We start from the raw sequence: 21511 nt of genomic DNA, 5'->3' as shown, positions 1-21511 counted from the left end.
GAGTGTCATTTGCTGGTGAGTGTCATTTGCCTGGAGTTGGGCTTTAAGGTAAAAAAAAAACCTTCTGAGTTCTGCTCCCCCAGCCCTCCCCCCCCAAATATCGAAAACTGTATTCAGCACTGTCCCCAAGAGCAGCGGCTCTCTCCACTTTCTCTCTGCTCACAGAACATGGAGGCAGCTGGTTGCTATCAATAACAACCTTTGGGGAGAGAGCAGGGAGCAGGGCCAAACATTGTTGTCTATCAGTCACACGAAAAATAAGAAAAATATAAATCGCGCTACCTCAACCGCCCTTCTTGACAAACACAAACGTAAGCAAGTGGGTGATCTATAGTGATATAAGTGAAAGACTGGCTGCTATATCAAAAGTGACCATGATGGCCACTAGGGTGCAACATGCAGCCACCTCAAAATCCCTCAGCAATCATAGTGATGGTGATTTACAATAAAAATAAACAAAAAACAAAACACAAAAACAAACGGCACTTGAATCAAAAACCATCAGCTAAATATGGGTTTTGGCTCTGAATGAGTTAATAAACAGTCCAAAATGTAGACAATGAAGAGTCCATTAAACAGCAGGTAAACCCAGTCTCCCCGCTCTGCTCTGTTTGCAGACGACATATTGTTGTTTTCCACCCAACCCCCCACGGACTTTGACAAACTCCGACAGCTGTTTCATACGTTCCGACTGTGCTCAGGCTTTCGAATTAATTTTGACAAGAGCGAAATCCTACCGTTCCATCCCAGGATGGCTGCTAAATGGCTATGCCCCTCTCCTTTCGCCATAGCGAAGCACCATATCACTTATTTGGGCATACACATTGGCCGAGAACCTTCCACTTTATACGCACTTAACTTCCCACAGCTTATATCTAAAATTGTGAAGCTGAATGCTTGGGCGGCCCTCCCCCTCTCACTCTATGGGAGATGTCACCTTTTTAAAATGGTGTCGTTTGCACGCCTACTCTATCCTATGCAGACCATACCTCTTTTACTGAAACACTCTGATGTGAATAAAATACATAAGGCCTTATCTGCCTTTCTCTGGTCTCGCAAGAAATCGCGTATTGCGATACAAAAATTATGTCTCCCGAAGTCTGAGGGTGGTGCGGGTCTGCCCAATATAGGCTTCTACAATCTTGCTTGTTTACTCAGGCAGGGCCTTCACTGGTTATCTGGCAGATCCAATTGCTCCAATACCGTGCTCGAGAGTGCCTCGACATTTCCAAATACTCTACCGGCCATTATTCACTCGAATCCCAACAAATTACCTACATGCCTAAGATCAAGTGTCCTCATCAGGGATACGGTTGTAGCCTGGAGGGAGGTCCGGAGATTGTTGGGGCTGCCTTCCAGTATTTCCTGCCACTTACAAATCCTTGGCAACCTCATGTTTCTCCCGTCCACTTTGTACAAAGTCTTTGAACAATGGAACGCTAAGGGACTTACTAACGTTACCTCAATGTATCTCAATGTTCCCATCAAGTTTAAATCCTTTCCAACCCTGTCAAGAGAATTCTGTCTACCAGAGACGCATGTCTTTTTCTACCACCAATTGGTCAGCTATTTACGCTCCTGCTATGGACCTGAATCGGATCCCCTACAAAAGTCCTTTATTGATACTGTGCTGAACAATGACTACTCCATTTCTACTCTATACTCCCACCTTATTGAACATCAGGCTGCCAAGTATCGTCTTAAACCATTTCAGAAATGGTCTCAAATTTTTGAAGATCCAGACCTGGCGGAGAAAATCCTTGAGGGTTACGGGCGAATGCGCAAACTCACCATATCAGAAACATGGCACGAGACGCAGTTCAAAATTATCCACAGAGCATACTACCCTTTCCGTTTTAACAAGACAGAGCCAGCCCAAGAGAGGTGCCCTTGGTGCTCCACCTCGCGCCTGACACTGCTCCACCGCCTCTGGAAGTGCAAACCTATTGTTGCATACTGGGACTCTGTGCTTTCCTTTATCTACACGATTACCAAAACGCGAGTCCCAAGGCATTACTTGATGTGTTTGTTTGGCTGCAAATCACCTCCTCCCATGCCTACAATGCAGAGCTCACTTCCAGTCTCCCAATGGACACCTCTCTGCCTCCTAGTAGCCCGTAGGACAATAATGTCACATTGGATCAGCTCCACTGCGCCTAAACTACTAGCTGTGAAAAAGGCCCTCTTTTCACTTTTCTATTTGGAAAGGTTGGACACCATTGTCTTAATTTTTCGCTCCACATCACGTTTCTTTACAAGATGGCACAAATTCATGGAACATTCCTTCGGCCAACAGGAACTGCAAACACTCATGCACCCATTCCGTTATACTGACTGGTATCTCCAAAGGAACCTTACTAACTCTCTAGGCAACCTTAGAGTGTCTAATCTATCAGACCCTTCTGCGTTCCTGCCACTCTGAACTTCAGAACCTTCTTTATTTGCCCCTTAACGAATGTTACTCGTTTATACCTCTCTCTGTCCACATCGCCCATCGCCCATTGCCAATTCAGATGCCATTTCAATCCTGAGGTTATTGCTTACCTAGCTATTTTGTTCTTTGCATTTTTACTGCCCCGAATGTTGCTTCTGCCCCCTTGAGCACTGGGATTTGGGATGCTACGTCCACCTGGTGCTTTATCACTGCCCTATGTGTAATCATTGTGCTATTGGTTTTCTATGTTTTTGTTTCTTTCTGTGCTTTTATTTTCTATGATATTTTTCTATGTATACAGCTGTATATGTGTCGATGTGTCGATTCTACAGTATTTTATTTCATTATACTGTACAAACTCCAATAAAAAAAAAAACAGCAGGTAATATGTCAAACACCCGTGCATTTGTGCCACATTACAGATTGGTTGTAAACGTGTCCAAACGAAAAGAGTGACATCTCCTCCACCAGACTTATAGATTGGCTTCTTACCAAATTCCCACGATCCCTTATGACGGGGGATCATAAACAGCATATAGTAGGTCCCAATCTCGCAGTTTCAGATATGCAGTCCTGATGGATCTCGTTTTCCAAGAAATTTCTGCAGTATCAATGCCCACCATGTAAAAAAACAGTGACAGTTCCACATAGTGCATTAAATGTGTAGAAAATGTATTTAAAAGGTTAAAATTGCACTTACAGTTATGCAGTTTAAAATTTGCCTTGAATCGAATGTGCCGGCCGGAACACAAAACTCTCAGGCACCCGTCCACTGGGGGAACGTCAGGAGCTTCTTGGGTGACGACAGCGTGCCGCTCGCCTTACGTCCGTTTCGAAAAAACGTACTTCTTCCAGTCACAGCCTGTGAAGAGAGACCGGGGGTGGTGGAAGGACCGAGCTGCTGGTTTCTATTAATCAATGTGTGTCTGTGGGGAGCGACATATCCCGCTAACTGCCACCAAGTATGTGGAAGCACAGCTTGGTGCAGGCAGTAAACACACATATGGCCACCAAGGTTCACATGGCCACAGTGTAGCCAACCACTGAGACCACTGCCTGTGGAAGGGAATTACATATCCTTGCCACTCTTACAGTAAAGAATTTGCTACACCGTTTAGGGGAAACCCCTTTCCTTCTAATTTTAATGAGTGGCCACGTGTCTTAATAAACTCCCTTCCGCAAAAAAAGTTTTATCCCTATTGTGGGGTCACGCGTTCGGGAAACCCCTGTTGCGTCAGAGGGGCGTGGTCATCGGTACATGTCACTGGGTAACCAGGTGGACAGGAGAAGGACTGCAGTCAGGTGGAGGGATGGAGCCAGGTGGACAGGAGAGGGGTTGCAGCCAGGTGGAGGGATGGAGCCAGGTGGACAGGAGAAGGGGGTGCAGCCAGGTGGAGGGATGGAGCTAGGTGGATGGATGTGTTGTGGAAATTTTATGAAGATGTATTTAATTTGTATTGTCATAGTATCACCCATTGTTGGTTCTCGCGCAGCCTGCTCTAAAGAGCGGACTTGGGGCGGACTGAGACTGGTTGAGATAAACTTCCTAAGTTGGAGAAGGGTGTTTGCGGAGTGGGGATGTCAGGCGGCAAAATGGCCCCTGTTTGATGCACAGAAATTTGCCTGTGGGATGCATCCACTCTGCAAACACATTGCTCTTGTCATCTCTCGGTGCCTGATCAACATTGTATTGTGACGTGAGCATACACCTGCAGATAAGCTCCCCTCATCAGGAACTGTGTTCATTGATTATTGTATTATTATTGTATCATGTTGTTGTTGTATTATATTGTATTCATGTATTGTATGTATCTAAATATCCCTGTCGGAAGGGTTATCATATATTGTTACATCTTGTGTTGTCAAATCCATTTGCTGTGTGGAGCCCCCATGCTGTGTCCTGACTTCCCATGGAGGAGGTCACATGCTGTGACATCACTTCCTATGGAGGAGTTCACATCATGTGACCAATCAGCTGCTGTTTGTGACAGCTTTTGTTATGATAAAATCACGCTGTGTGGGCGTCGGCAAGGCAGTGATTGCTGGGAGCTATGATGAGAACAGTTGGTGTTGATGTCTCTTGACTTGAATAAATGGCAGACCGAATGAATGGTGAGTGAAACTTTTAGCTTAAAGATGGATTATTTCACTAAGATGAAGTGTGTGCTTACGAGCACAAGCAGAATGGTGGTGTGCTTTGCATACAACCAATTATGCCACATCAGATGGAGCCAGGTGGACAGGAAAGGTGGTGGAGCCAGGTGTAGGGATGGAGCCAGGTGAATGGATGGATGCAGGTGGAGGGATGGAGTCAAGGAGAGGGATGGAGCCAGGTGGAGGAGTGGAGCCAGGTAGACAGGAGGGGGGTGCAGCCAAGTGGAGGGGGTCACACACCAGTGATAAGGTCTGGAAGCCTTCATCCCCAGCGCTTCCCCCCACCACCTGACAAGTTCTTACTTTGGAGCACTTCTTTTCAACTCCCTCCACATAGTAACATAGTTACTATGTAACTATGTAAGTTCTTACTTTGGATCACTTCTTTTCAGCTCCCTCCACATGTCAGGCAATGGGCGGCAATCGGTGTCACCAGCCACAAGATCAGGAGATGGGGTCTCCTATAGTGATGGATGAAAATCCGTCGGGATGGTTTGCCCCAAAAATTAGCTGACAGGCGTTCACCTGACAGCAAACAATTTTGTATTCTGTGGCTGGAGGTACATTAAGCTATTTCGCCGGATACAGAAGTAAGTGTCGGCCATTACAGGCCCTAAATATTAGCTCACAGGTGTTCACCTGACAGCAAACAAGCTTGTATTCTGTGGCTGGTGGTACATTAGGCATTCACCAGATACAGAAGTAAGTGTCGGCCATTACAGGCCCCAAAAATTAGCCTACGGCGACAGGCGTTCACCACCAGCAAACAACCTTGTATTTTGTGGCTGGTGGTACATTAGGCATTGTAACAGCACTGGTGAATGGAGTGAACCACAACTGCGGTTAGCAAGGAATTCAATGCGATTCTCTATGCGACAACTCAGTATTAGACCCCAGGCGTCACTCCTCGCAACAGGAGTTTGGGGATCTATACATCATCTCTGTGTCAAATAAAGAAAGGTGTTGAGCTACTAAGCATGGATGCATTACAACATGCGAACAAGGCTTAGCGTTTAAAATTAGTTCAAGGTCAATATCCCAATACACCACTACATGCAGGTGATTATCAGTAAGGGACCCCAGGCGTCACTCCTAGCAACAGGAGTTTGGGGGTTCTCTACATTATATCAACCTTAGCATGTAGAGATGTATTTAGGCCACTAGGGGAGATGCTATGAAATAGCATCAACCCCTAGCATAGAAAAGTTAGAGCGAACATGTTCAACAATTAGGATGAGGCCTATAAGTATTTTATACTTCTGTCAAGCAACTATTAAATTGTTTTTGTAGTAACAAGTATCAATTGCATACGAGAGATAGTGTAGCTCAGGTACTTTGAGGCTACACGTATAATACACAAGTTGCACTGGCAACTAATAGAAATGTATGAGAGGCAATATAGCTCAGGTACTTTGAGAGTACATATAGTATTTTTAGTAACAAGTATTAATTGCGTATGAGTGGCAATATAGCTCAGGTACTTTGAGAGTACATATAGTATTAGCCCACGGCCACAGGCGTTCACCTGACAGCAAACAACTTTGTATTCCGTGGCTGGTGGTGCAATAGGCATTCACCGGATACAGAAGTAAGTGCTGGGCCATTACATGCCCCAAAAATTAGCCCACAGGCGTTCACCGGACAGCAAACAACTTTGTATTCTGTGGATGGTGGTACATTAGGCATTCAACGGATACAGAAGTAAGTGTCGGCCATTACAGGCCCCAAAAATTAGCCCACGGCCACAGGCGTTCACCGGACAGCAAACAACTTTGTATTCTGTGGCATGGAAAGGATCCAATTGGTTTCAATTGTACACGGCGCACCTCATCCCGTAAGGTAACAGAAGAGAACAAAAGAGGACAATGGAATTGTAACGAAAAGAAAATTGTAAATATAATACTTTGAATTTTAATAATTTATTAAAAAGGAGATCATGAGAGATTTTACATCACATGACATACAAATAATGTTATTTTTTTAAATCACATGTAATACAACAAACATGAACGTTTGTACCATCGTCTAAAAGAGAGAGGTTATAGTCATAAAATTCTGAAGAAAGCATACAATAGAGCTGCACAACAAAACCGTCAGGAATTAATTTTTTCTAATAAAACCAAAACTACTTCGCAACCTATCAGGATTGTCACACAGTACTCTAAACATCACCAACAATTCAGAGGGATCTTGAACCAATTTTGGCCTTTACTCTTAGCAGATGGCACTGTAGGTAAAAACATCAAAGAACATCCAGATGTTACATATCGACGTGCCCCATCTCTAAGGCCGTGTACACACGGGCAAACATGTACGATGAAACCGGTCCGTCGGACAGTTTTCACCGTACATGTCTGCCCGGGGACTTCTGTACAATGGCTGTACTAACCATCGTACAGAAGTCCACGTGTAAACAATACGCGGGGCGTGTCCGCGCCGTCGCCGCGGCGATGACGCGGCGACGTGGGTGGGCCTGCCTTTTAAATGCTTCCACGCATGCGTCAAAGTCATTCGACGCATGCGAGGGACGGCGGGCGCTCGGACATGTACGGTAGGTCTGTACTGACGACCATACATGTCCGAGCTGGCAGGATTCCAGCGGACGGTTTTAAAACAAGTCCAGGAATATTTGCCCACTGGGAAAAGGCCCGGCGGGCAAATGTTTGCTGGAATTCTGCCCGCTCGCGCCTACACACGACCGAACATGTCTGCTGAAACTGGTCCGCGGACCAGTTTCAGCAGACATGTTCGGTCATCTGTACGGCTGACCGGACAATTTTCCGGCGGATCGGACAGGTTTTCAGCGGACGAATGTTTCTTAGCATGCTAAAAAACATGTCCGCTCGAAGCCTGTCCATCGGACATGTTCGGTCGTCTGTACGACTTACCGGACATGTCCGCTCGGCCGAAAGCCCTCGCATGCGTCAAAGTGATTCGACGAATGCGTGGAAGCATTGACCTTACAGCGTCGCGCACGTCGCGCGTCATCGTCGCGGCCACGTCACCGCGTATCCTGTCCGCGCAAATTTCGGATTGATGGTGTGTTCAACCATCAGACCGAAATCTCTGAGCGGACATGTCCGATGAAAACGGTCCGTGGACCGTTTTCATCGGACATGTCCCCTCATGTGTACGAGGCCTAAGGGATAAACTGGTTCAGAGTCACTATAACCCTCTAAGCATGAAATCAAAATCAACTACAGGCACTTTTTCCTGCAAATAATGTGATATTTGCCAATTCATCTTAAAGTGGAGTTCCACCCATAAATATAACATTACATCAGTAGTTTTAAAAAAATGTCATTAGTCCTTTAAGATTTTTTTTTTTTTTTAGATGCCTTCAAAGTGTTGTTGCTAGGCAGAATAGTTAATCTTCCCTCTTCCTGCACCTAGGTGCTTAAGCTACACCGCACAGACTCCTGGGAATGTAGTGGGTGTAACTTTCCAGGAGTCTGTGCACTCCCCAGTCTCGAAGAATCATGTGACTTGGACAGTACACTGCTTGTGCAGCACTGAGCATGTGCAAGATCTGCAAGGCTGAAATCCAGGAAGTCATACAGTCTGGCTTCATGATGCCTACACTTAAGATGGCCCCAGTCAATTTCTATTTTATAAAGTGTCTAAATGCTGTAATAACCTAACAAAATGGACCTTAGTTTACAGACTAACTGTACTAGAATACATTAAGCTTGTGTATTACAGGGGTATTTATATTTAAAAAGTGAAATTGTGGCCGGAACTCCGCTTTAAATGGTGCTGGGGTCCTACTCCCCAATGGCCAGATGCACTCAATTCAACATAATGTTTCCTGTCAGACTATTGGTGTGGTTTATTTAGCGAAATGTCTCTGCGGATGTTTTTATGTAGGCAAGACTAAAATACCTTTTTATAAACTAATTAAGGACCATGTGGGCCAGATTCGCAAGCGGCTCATGACCACTGCCATCAGCCATCATGTGGGTCGGGAACACAATTTTGATGTTGACATGATTTAATTTGCCGAACTTGAGCATGTACCTACACATGCGAGGGGTGGCGGCATTGATCGGTTAATTCTTCAGCTTGAAACTAAGTGTATCCAACAATTAAATGCCATTCGATATCCAGGCTTGAATGAATACATCAGTTACAAATCATGAGCTAGATTCACGTAGCTCAGCGTATCTTTTGGCCAGCATAGCGCATCTCATATGCGATACTCCGACGTAAAATAGGGCGCCCAGACCAGTATTCAAAAAGATCTGGCGCCGTACTATGCGCCGGCGTAGTGTAAATAGGCCGGTGTAAGCCCGCCTAATTCAAAATAGGCAGGTAGGGGGCGTGCTTCATGTAAATTAGCCGTGACCTCATGTAAATGAATGGCCGTTCGTACGGCGCATGTGCGCGCATGCTCAGAGTCACGTCGCATATACTCCCTAAGATACGTCGGCTCAATGCTTTCGACGTGAACGTAACTTACGCACAGCCCCATTCACGTACCACTTACGCAAACGACGTAAAATTTGACGGCTGTTCCGACGTCCATACCTTAACATTGGCTGCGCCTCATATAGCTGGGGTAACATTACGCCGGACGTAAGCCTTACGTAAACGGCGTAGCTGGCGTGAATAGTTTATGAATCGGCGTATCTAGCTCATTCACATATTCTACGCGTAAATCTACTGAAGCGCCCCTAGCGGCCAGCGTAAATTTGCACCCTAGATACGACGGCGTACTAACACGTACGTCGTTCGGAGGAAGCTGTAATTCAGGCGAATCTAGCTCTCAGAATAGCATGCATAGATACGACGGTGCATCTTTTAACTTACGCGGCGTATCTATAGATACGCCGACGTAAAGGGTACCTGAATATAGCTCCATTTCTTTAAGGAATTTGATTAATGTCTCCTGATCCATTTGGTTTTAAGCTGCATAGATACCCTCGATGTGACTGCTTCCACTTCCCATTATCCATCTTGGTGAATACTCGACCTATGTAGTTGCCATTTTTCACCTTGGGATATCATCCAATCTGATGCTTTTGTTCTATGTACTATATATGTTGTATGTGGTTTTGCGTGTTCCCTTCCCCTCCCCTTTTCTTCTTTTTTCCCCTCCCTATCCCCCCTTTTTTTCTCCCCCCTCCCCCTTTCCCCTCCCGTCCCCTTCCCGTGAATGCCTTTTCCCCTTTCCTCTACATTTATGGGGTCCTTATGATGTTTACTGGATGATACTAATGAACTGTCAAGTACACGCCCATGGCCTTTGGAATAAATGTACTGATTTCTTTATTTGCTAGGTATTGTTTATATTTGTTCATAAGTGTATTGTTCAATTTTCTCTTTGTTTTTGCTTTCATGTGGGTGATGACTTTTTGCCTTGCCACCCCTGGTGGATGTTTTTTTGTTATTTCCACTCTTCACATTACTCTGGGGAGTTTTTTTACCAACTCTTTCCCACTGTCTATGGATCATTTATCCAGTTTTTACCATCTCACGTGATCTCCTTATAGACAGTGTCATCCCTCCTTGTTACTTGGGCTGTAACCACCAGGGGCTTCATTTGCTCGGCTGCATGGACACCCAAGGACGTCTTATTTGACTTCCCACTTGCCGTTCGTACGTATCTAAGTCACCACACAATCCATCTGCAGGCAGTTCCTAACATCCTGCAGATGGATTGCCAATCATGTTGCATCCCTTATTGGGATGCTGTGTTATTGGCTGGTGTTCACACCGCTGAGGGCCAGCGGCATATGACGCTATACCATCGCTCAGTATTCTGGGATTTGTAGGCTATGGACTCACTGTGCACTGGCGCATGCGCGCAAAGGTATTTTGTGTCCGCGCACGACTGATCACGGCAGACGCTCAGGCATGCGGGGGGGGGGGTTTAAGGAGCCAGCCTTAATCCATCAGTCTGCTTCATTGCAAAACAGAAACAGCCTGTCTCAGTTCACCCTAACGCTCAGTTATTGAACCCATGCTGCTCTAATTTGTTTTATGCTTATCTGCCTTACTTTTCTCCTCTTTTCTGGCTGTCTCTGTGCACAATGCCACCCACCCTGCAATGGCTGCACATCACCCAGGGAGGGGAGAAGGGCAGAAAGCTGACACCCACAGCTACTGGACATCGGCATGGTCGCCCCTGGCTCTGGGGAAGGGGGGGGATCTGCCTGCTCTCTTTCCCCACCCAGCAACTCTGCAGCCAGCCAGATGGAGCTGTGGGAGCCACCTCCCGTTAACATCGCACCGCAGCAGCCACCACCCACCAGGGGGGAACCGATCATCTTGAGGGGACCCAGCGACTGTGGCTGTGCCCCTAGGCGGCAGTGCTCCCTAGGTGGCTGTAATGGCTACCCACTGGTGTGAGGGTCTCAGCCGTTGGAGACGTCCTTTTCCCTGGCAAGCTGCGATATGCAGGTACCGCCGGTATATCCCATCGAACGCCCTTCCAAGAAACGAGACGGGCTACGTTTGCAGAGTCAAGCAGACTGACTTTATTTGGCATATTTCACCTGCTTATATCTGCTTACAACTGTTACAAGAACAATGACAGTTTCCGCCCCCCCCCCCTTCACCCAGTAGGGGGCTTCAACACAGACCCCCTGAAACAATGACATCTCCTTGAATTAATCACTTGACCAGTCTCTAGACGCTTCGGCACCGCAAACCACTTAACATTTTCTGGCCAGGCACATTCCTTTCTCAATAGAATTCAATTAACCTTTAAAACAATTATCACTCACACATAATCCCCATCAGCATACACCTCACAGGGGGGCTGTTAACTACATAAAAGAGAGTTCTCAATAGCTATGCGAAGGGAACATTAGCATTCAGCAATGAAAGAGGCTTGTCCAATTAACCCTTTGAGCTCAGAATACAATGTGGTACATCCAATTGTGACAAGCCATGCAGTTCCTTGTAGTCCTCCCTGCATGACGATTATAACTGTCCCGGCAGCATGCATATGTCCATTACAGTGGCTGCCTAGTTTGCCTAGTGGGAAGGTTGGCCATGGCTATAACAACCCTGTCTGATCCCTGGTACTCACAGGAAGTGAGATGACGGTACAGACAGGTGACGGTACAGACAGGAAGTGAGGTGACGGTACTGACAGGAAGTGAGGTGATGGTACTGACAGGAAGTGAGGTGACATCACTACTGTAATTACTATGGGGAAATGCACAGTGCACTGCTATGGAGTGTTTTGTAGAATTATTGGAAGTTTGTTATTTCAGCTCCCAGGCATAGTGCTTGATACCGATTGCCAAAGACATTCAACAGTTCCTTCCTGAACTCCCGCAGAAGCTCCTGAGTTTAGTGGCATTGTAAAACAGTGCTGGGGTGGGTGGCTGCTATCTCAGGGCTGTTTTAAAATGACAGTTTGGACTGAAATGATTAAATTGAAAATTAAAATGATCTCTTCCTAGAATTACAAGTATTCTGGTCACTGTCTGGATAACATAAAGAAAAGGTACAAAGGTGAGAGGACAAGAAGAAGATTGCTGGTCAGATTACAGTAGCTGAAGGGAACCAAAATTCCCCTTTAAAAAAGCCCTCTATGGTGTTCTCTTAGTGCAGAAGATACAGAAATGTCATTACATAAACCTCCAAACAATGGATTGGTGATTTCTCTATTGCTTTATTCTTCCATTCAGGAGAATCTCTTCTACCCATCAAATGTAGAGCTGTAGCCAGGCCACAGCTCTACATTCAAATCTGTATATTATTGGATATTCCTGGCCTGGCTAAAGCTCTACATTCGATGGGTAGAAGAGATCTTCCCATTCTCCTGAATGGAAGAATAAAGCAATAGAGAAATCAGCAATGCATTGTTTGGAGGTTTATGTAATGACATTTCTGTATCTTCAGCTCTAACGGAACACCACAGAGGGCTTTGTTAAAGGGGGATTTTAGTTCCCTTCAGCTACTGTAATCTGACCAGCAATCCTCCTTCTTGTCCTCTCACCTTTGTACCTTTTTTTTATGTTACCCAGACAGTACCGTCACCTCACTTCCTGTCTGTACCGTCAACTCACTTCCTGTCAGTACCGTCACCTCACTTCCTGTCAGTGCTGTCACCTCACTTCCTGTCAGTGCTGTCACCTTACTTCCTGTCAGTAACGTCACCTCACTTCCTGCCTGGTCACTGTCTGGGTAACATAAAGAAAAGGTACAAAGGTGAGAGGACAAGGAGGATTGCTGGTCAGATTACAGAAAGGAACCAAAATCCCCCTTTAACAAAGCCCTCTATGGTGTTCCCTTAGAGCAGAAGATACAGAAATGTCATTACATAAACCTCCAAACAACGGATTGCTGATTTCTCTATTGCTTTATTCTTCCATTCAGGAGAATCTCTTCTACCCATCAAATGTAGAGCTGTAGCCAGGCCACAGCTCTACATTCAAATCTGTATATTATTGGATATTCCTGGCCTGGCTAAAGCTCTACATTCGATGGGTAGAAGAGATCTTCCCATTCTCCTGAATGGAAGAATAAAGCAATAGAGAAATCAGCAATGCATTGTTTGGAGGTTTATGTAATGACATTTCTGTATCTTCAGCTCTAACGGAACACCACAGAGGGCTTTGTTAAAGGGGGATTTTAGTTCCCTTCAGCTACTGTAATCTGACCAGCAATCCTCCTTCTTGTCCTCTCACCTTTGTACCTTTTTTTTTATGTTACCCAGACAGTACCGTCACCTCACTTCCTGTCTGTACCGTCAACTCACTTCCTGTCAGTACCGTCACCTCACTTCCTGTCAGTGCTGTCATCTCACTTCCTGTCAGTGCTGTCACCTTACTTCCTGTCAGTAACGTCACCTCACTTCCTGTCTGGTCACTGTCTGGGTAACATAAAGAAAAGGTACAAAGGTGAGAGGACAAGGAGGATTGCTGGTCAGATTACAGAAAGGAACCAAAATCCCCCTTTAACAAAGCCCTCTGTGGTGTTCCGTTAGAGCTGAAGATACAGAAATGTCATTACATAAACCTCCAAACAATGCATTGCTTATTTCTCTATTGCTTTATTCTTCCATTCAGGAGAATGGGAAGATCTCTTCTACCCATCGAATGTAGAGCTGTAGCCAGGCCAGGAACATCCAATAATATACAGATTCTTAACAAACAGTAACCAAGCTTTAACCCTCTCCCTGCCAGAGCCATTTTATTTTAACACATATGTTAAAATGCAAATTGTTGACCTGAGGATTACTTAAAACCCCCAACTCCTGTTGTGTCACAAATGATTTGATTTTGGTATTTTTTTTAGATTGTCTGGAGTTAGTGCGACAAGCTTTGCATCTGGTACAGTAATGAAACCCTGACCCAGTCCTGGGGCCCTCCTGTAAATAAATTTAGGTCGTGGAGGTAGAATTGTTTCCAAATCTCTATCTTTTAATAATATTGGCCAAAACTTTTTAAAAACTAGCTCCACGCTTTTGTACTGCCTGTGAAAACCAGAAACAAAAGTCCTTTCAAGCACTATAGGTGTGCTACTTGCCCTGCAGTACATGATAGTGTCTAATACATTCATATACTTTTTGTCAGTGTAGGGCGAGGTTGGCGTTTCCAGCAGGGAGAGAGTTTAGCGACACAAATCAATACATAACAGGTCCACAAAAGTCCTTTCAAGCACTGGTATAGGTGTGCTACTTGCTCTGCAGTATATAGGTGTAGTACTCAGATGTTAGTGATGGGGAAGGTGACGTCGATGATGACGTGTCTACAGATGTCACGTGTGTGCCCACAAGAGAGGAAGAGGAGGAGAGTTCAGAGGGAGAGATGGACCAGCAGATAAAGAGGAGAAGCAGGCTGACTTACATTGCACAGGAGGGACAAACCAGACTCCTAATGTATCAGGAGTGAGCCATCAACCATGTACGGTCACATCTGGCGCTCCCAGGACGCCGGCCCATGGCTCCGCAGTGTGGGCTTTTTTTAACGTGTCCGCAGACAATAGTGTTGCCATCTGCAGCCATTGCAGTCAACGCATAAGTTGCGGTAAGCCCAACACTCACCTAGGGACGACTGCCTTAAGAAGGCACCTGGCCTCCCATCACCGAGCCCATTGGGAGCAACGCCATCAGAACCCACAAAGCCACACTCCAGGCTCTCACCGTCCAGCCTCTTCTACTTCTCCTTCTCCTCTATACTCACAATTGTCCTTCACTCCACCTTCCATCATGCCGTCCTCACGTTTTTCTGCAAAAAGTCAGGCTTCCGTGGCCCAAATGTTCGATCGTAAAAAAACGATGACGCCGGATACCCCTCTTGCCCAACGGTTGACAGCTGGCTTGTTGGAACTGATAGCCCGCCAACTACTGCCATATAAACTGGTGGACTCGGAGGCATTTTCGAAAATTTGTGGCCATTGAAACACCACAATGGAAGGTCCCAGGAAGGAATTTTTTTCACAGAAGGGCATCCCAGAGCTATATGGCCATGTTCAGCGGCAAGTGAATGCATCTCTGGCACACAGTGTTGGTGCCAAGATACATCTGACCACAGACACTTGGTCTAGCAAACACGGGCATGGAAGGTATATATCTTTCACTGCCCACTGGGTGAACCTTCTGACGGCCATCAAGCATGTAACCCGTGCCACCCATGTAGATTTGGTTTTACCGCCATGGATTACATGCAGGCCTGCCTCTTCTTCTCCTCCTCCTACTCCATCCCCCCTCTCCTCCTTGGCTGACTCCCTTATTTTCCGATGCTACCATCTCTTCCGCTGCGCCACCCAAGATCCCCAGAACATGCCAGGTGAGACGTTGCCATGCTGTGCTGCGTCTGTTGTGCCTGGAAGACAAGAACCACAATGGTCCTGCACTCCTTTCAGCTTTGCGATCACAGGCAGATCAGTGGCTAACACCGCTCAATTTGACAGTTGGTAAAGTGGTGTGCGACAACAGTGCCAAACTGCTGAGCGCACGGAAACAGGGCAAAATTACACACGTGCCATGCATGGCACACATCTTGAACTTGGTCGTGCAGCAATTCGTTGCCAAATACCCTGGGCTCCAGGACGTCTTGCGGCAGGCCAGGAAAATCTCGGCCCATTTCAGAAGATCTTACATGGCCATGGCTCACCTTGCTGACATTCAGCGGCGACACAACCTGCCCATCAGACGTCTTATTTGTGACTGCCGGACGCGATGGAACTCAACTTTGTATATGCTTGATAGGCTGCTCCAGCAGAAACGTGCAGTTAACGACTACCTGTACGAACCCAGTGGCTGCTCATGCGCGACTCATGCAGACTTCTGCAGCCATTTGATATCACAAAACTGGTCAGTCGCAGCCAAGGTGCCATCAGTGACATTGTACCTTACGCCTTTATTCTGGAGTGTGCATTGCGTTGTGTCATTGATCAAGCCGTCGAGGAGCAGGAGCAGGAAGATGAGGAAGTCGAAATGCTGAATGAATTCCCAGGGGGGCTACTCCACCTGAGACAAGTAAACAACGGGAGTCTGAAGAGAAGTCAGAGGAGGATGGTCCCAGGGCGGAGGAGGAGGAGCAAGAAGAGCATGCTTTAAACCTTTCTGGGATCCCTGGTGTTGTCCGTGGATGGGGGGAGGAGAACGAGGACGACATTATCCTGGATGATGAGCAGGAGCCAGGCCAGTACAGAGCTTCCAGTTTAGTGCAAATAGGGGCCTTCATGCTCCAGTGTTTTAAGAGGGACCCCGTATAAAAAGCATAAAGGGCAAGGACTAGTACTAGGTGGCAATGTACTTAGACCCCCGGTACAAACAAAACATGGCGGAAATGTTACCACCATCACAGAGGGCTATCAGAATGCAGCACTTCCAGGCCTTGCTTTGAGAAATGCTGCATTCTGCTTCCGTTGGCGGAGGAATTTCCACTCACAGAGAAACAGTTTTGGGTACCAATCCAACAGTGCCTGCAAGAAGAGGGCAGTTTGAAGATGTCTTGGTCACTAATGATATAAGATCATTCTTTCAGCCGACCCATTGACAGCTGTCCTCGGGATCCAGCATCAGGGAACGCCTAGACCGACAGGTGTCCAACTACATCAGGTTAACGGTCGATGTGGACACAATGAGAAGTGATGAACCCCTGGACTACTGGGTGGGCAGGCTTGAACTTTGGACAGAGCTTGCACTATTTTCAATGGAACTGTTGGCTTTCCCCTCATCCATTGTCCTGTCCGAAAGGACGTTCAGTGCAGCAGGGGGGGTCGTGACCGATAAGCGCATTCGCCTAGCTCACAACAGTGTTGACTACCTCACATTTATAAAAATGAATGAGCCATGGATCTTGGAGGAATTCAACACATGTGACCAGTAGACCATGTTTGATTCAAATTCAGGTGATCGCCTGTGGGCTAATTTTTTGGGCCTGTACTGGCCGACACTTACTTCTGTATCCAGTGAATGTCTAATGTACCACCAGCCACAGAATACAAAGTTGTTTGCTGTCAGGTGACCGCCTGTGGCCGTGGGGTAAATTTTGGGGCCTGTACTGGCCGGCACTTACTTCTGTATCTGGTAAATGCCAAATGTACCACCAGCCACAGAATACAAAGTTCTTTTCTGTCAGGTCATGTGTGCGTGCCTGTGGCCGTGGGCTAATTTTTGGGGCCTGTAACGGCCGACACTTACTTCTGTATCTGGTGAATGCCTAATGTACCACCAGCCACAGAATACAAACTTGTTTGCTGTCAGGTGAACGCCTGTGGCCGTGGGCTAATTTTTGGGGCCCGTAATGGCCGACACTTACTTCTGTATCTGGTGAATGCCTAATGTACCACCAGCCACAGAATACAAAGTTGTTTTCTGTCAGTTGAACGCTTGTGGCCGTGGGCTAATTTCTGGGGCCTGTAATGGCCGGCACTTACTAATGTATCCGGTTTTTCACTTAATACTTCTGGTAGGCCAGTGTCCATGTTGTGGGACTATTTGTGCACAGCTAGTAAGTATTTTGTGGCTGCAAATATGACCTGCAGGTTTTTAATATTCGCCTGCCATTAAAGTCAATGAGGCCAGCTGCGAACTTGCGGTTCATGGACATTTGCGAAAGCTCACGGTTAGCGTTCTTGAACCGTCCCATCAGATGTTCGTCCATCACTAATACCGATCACTAGCTAAGGTAGAATCCAAATCTCTCTATATGACGGAATGGGAGAAAGACTAAAGCCCTGTACACATGGCCGGGAACACCGTCAGGAAAAAAAAACTTTGGCTTTCCTGATGGGATTCCTGGCAAGCTTGCCTTGCAATGCCGTGTATACAGACGGCCACTCTAAAGAACCACCATTCTTTTGAATCGCAAGAGACTGTGACGTCATCGACTACGACAAGCCGGCGTCTCATCACATTCGATTCCATTGCCGCCATCTTGCTACACCCCACACTAACTTTGTTTGCTACCGCACATGCGTCGAAGTGTTATCGAGCATGCACAATTTTTCTCCACTCAGGTAAGCATACAGACGACCAGTTTTCTCGGCAGGAAACACTCTGCTGGGAAACCTGAAAAAATTGAGATCAGGGTTCTCTATTTTCCCGTCGGGATTCCCGGCTGTTTTCCTGATAGGAAACTGCTAGGGAGCATACATGGCCTGGGGTTCCCGGCCAAATGCTCACCTGGCAGTTTTCCTGCCGGGAAAACTGGTCATGCGTGCGAGGCTTTAGGCTTTAGGACAGCACTGGAGCCTACAGGAATGGCATAGAGCCTCAGATGCGGCCTACGGAACACAACACTAATTGAGACTAACCTAAAAGTCATAATGAGTATCTTGTCTCACTAAGAATAACCAAAATCTACCCAAGTGGTTCCCCTCTGTGCTTTCGTAATTGCGGACACATGGGGTCCATGCTGCATACATGGTGGGATTGCCCCAAGATCTGAAGTCTCAGGAATAATGTATTCCAAGTCATTAGGAAAATTACGGGAAGACCCATTCGTAAAATTCCTCAAATAGCTCTACTTAACTTTCCTACCCCCGGGACATCGAAATTAACCCAACGCCTCATCATGTTTATCCTCCTTGGGACCAAGCTGACAATTGCCCGAGCTTGGAATAAACCCTCTGTTTTCTTTACCTTGGTTAAACGGAAAATGTATTGGACAATGGCCCAGGAAAAGAGAGTGAGCATCCTTTTAGACACTGTTGACAAACATGATGTCATCTGGGCACCCTGGATTAGATACTTGTCTCTGACACCTGCTGTCTCCTCCACTTCTGGATACGTGTAGGGAAGCGAGCATCACACCATCACTAAGTTTTCTCTTCTTGCCTCTCCTTCTTCTCCCTCTTCTTGTTTTTCTTTCCTTCTTCTCACTCTCTCCTTGTATTGGGTCTCTTTTCCGACCCTCACTTTTCCCCTGTCATGTTTTTTCATGTTACTCTAAATGTTGAGACACAGGACTCTCCCATAGGGACACAACTATACCCTTTGTCAGCCTTGAGACAGAGTGGCATTATGGTTAGCCCACTATGATTGCAGTCCGGTTAACACCCTGTCTTTCAGCCTATCATCTCCTTGCCAGTAGACACTCACATTTATGTATCCTTCTGGCTCACAACTGACAGTCAGTGTGTCTCGGCGCTGCTGTAGCACAGGGTGTACCTACCTTCTATTTCCCTAATGCTACATTGGTTATCACACCTGTGGTATACAAGAAGGTTAACATGAGTCCTCCACCCAGATTGGCCATCAACACAACCACATTTTGGAAATGTTGCAACAGATTTAGGTATATCCTATTATTGTTGTCAATCTAGTATATAACATATATTTTTATTCAATTTCCCCTCCTCAGGGGGGCTGCCCCCCACTCCCTGACACAGCCAGATCCCTTGGGAGGGGTGTCATCCCCCTACAGTGTATTAAGATGTTATAGACACCCCACTGAGGGTATGATAGATCTTGTTGTATACTAAAGCCTTGTTTGTTACAGCCTGTTATTGTGTTTCTGATGTAACATAATTACCTGTACCTGTGTCAACGTATTTTGTATTTTAATTTTCATTGAGAATTCAATAAAAATTATTGAAAGCAAATAAAAAGCAGGTCTACAAAATCCATCTGCTGGATCACAGATTTATTGTCAAAGTAGAAGGCACAAATATGCAGTCAGACATTAATATAGAAACCTTGGCTCACTTCACATGTAAAGGTTTCTATACTGATTTCACATTTTCAAATTCTCATTAGGAAATTAAGATACTGCACAGCAATGTAAAATTGTCCAGCAGCAGGATATTTTTATTGAGGATAATAGGCCTAACTGATGTATGCCTAACCATGTCAAAAGCAGCAGAGGTTCAGGAGTATGAGTACAGATTAGTGTCCATTGGTTTTAGCCATTATTAGATCATTTGTGAGTTTTAGGAGAGCAGTTTCCATGGAGCCTTGAGGGTGAAATCCAGACATAAGGGGATCAAGAAGGTTGTTCTCAATAAGATGGTCGCTCAGTCGGTTGTAGACCAGACGTTCAAGGAGTTTGTAGGAAAAGGGAATAGGGCGTAGGTTGTTAAGACTGGTGGGGTCCAAGGAAGGCTTTTTAAGTATGTGGGTGACTAGTACATGTTTTAGAGAGTTGAGGAAGATGCCAGAGGAGATGGTGAAATTTAAGATGTGAGTTATGACCTGTACACATGATTGGTTCGTCCGATGAAAACAGACCGTTTTCATCGGATGAACCGATTGTGTGTGGGCCCCATTGTTTTTTTTACCATTGGTGAAAAAAAATAGAACCTGTTTTAAAATTTTCGTATGGTTAAACAACCGTTAGAAAAAAAAACGATCGTCTGTGGGGAAATCGATCGATCAAAAATCCACGCATGCTCAGAATCAAGTCGACACATTCTCGGAAGCATTGAAGTTAATTTTTCTGTGCACGTCGTCGTGTTTTACGTCACCGCGTTGGACACAATCAGATTTTTAACCGATGGTGTGTAGGCAAGACTGATGAAAGTCAGCTTCATCGGATATCTGATGAAAAAATCCATCTGTTCATTTTCATCAGACGAACCGATCGTGTGTACAGGGCATTAGAGAGTGTAAGATAGAGCCAGAAGGTGAGCATAGCATTTGCGAGGGAACAGGGTGCAGGGGGAAGGTGGTTAAGTGGGCATTAGAAAACAAGTTTAGCAACCTCATCTATAGTAGCTGGGTTGAATGAGGGAAGTGTTGACAAATTGTATCAATCTTCTTTTTGAAGTGATTGGTGATCTCCTGGGCTGTGAGTTAGTGGGTGGAGGCAATGGAGGATGATAATAATAATAATAATAATAATAATAATAATAATAATAATAAAAACATAGCATTCTTGGCCATCAAACTTTTCATTGTTTCACTTTGCATACAATATGTCATAATGGTATTTTTATAACCTTCACTTTCTACAGTGCTGACAAAAATGGCTTTTGTGTTTTTTTTGCTTGACTTTTTTTTTCCTACTCTATAAGTAGTTTCATATTCCAGTCTATCAGTAATAAATAACAGAATTATTCTTTATAAACCTGACACTCTCACAGCCTTCAGTTGAGCCATGAAGTCAGTGTCAGGATACTTGGCTGCTGTCAGTGATGATGAGGTTGGGAGAAGAACTCATCGGGGTCTATCAGAGACTCGACCATGTTATTTCCCGATATCTACTTAGAATACTGTGGTTGTTGTCTTTGTGTGTGACCCCCTGCACATCCAACACCAAGAACTCTGCTCACCGCTGTTATATGACTATGAAGAATTATACATTTGAGTACAAGTATTCTCAGGATGGAGACATCATTATAGGAGGGCTATTTGCTGTACATTCTGCAGTGACACGGTGGAGTCAGGATGAAAGTTCTTTTCATAATCTCATGTGTTCAGCGTAAGTGAAATATGAAGTGTAAATCTTCCAATCTGATCTACAGAGCTGTGTCTTTAGGAGATTTGTGTGATAATGTGCAGGACTCATTCAG

Source organism: Rana temporaria, chromosome 1, assembly GCF_905171775.1.
Source record: "Rana temporaria chromosome 1, aRanTem1.1, whole genome shotgun sequence".
Lineage (NCBI taxonomy): Eukaryota > Metazoa > Chordata > Amphibia > Anura > Ranidae > Rana > Rana temporaria.
This window is presented reverse-complemented; position numbering follows the sequence as displayed.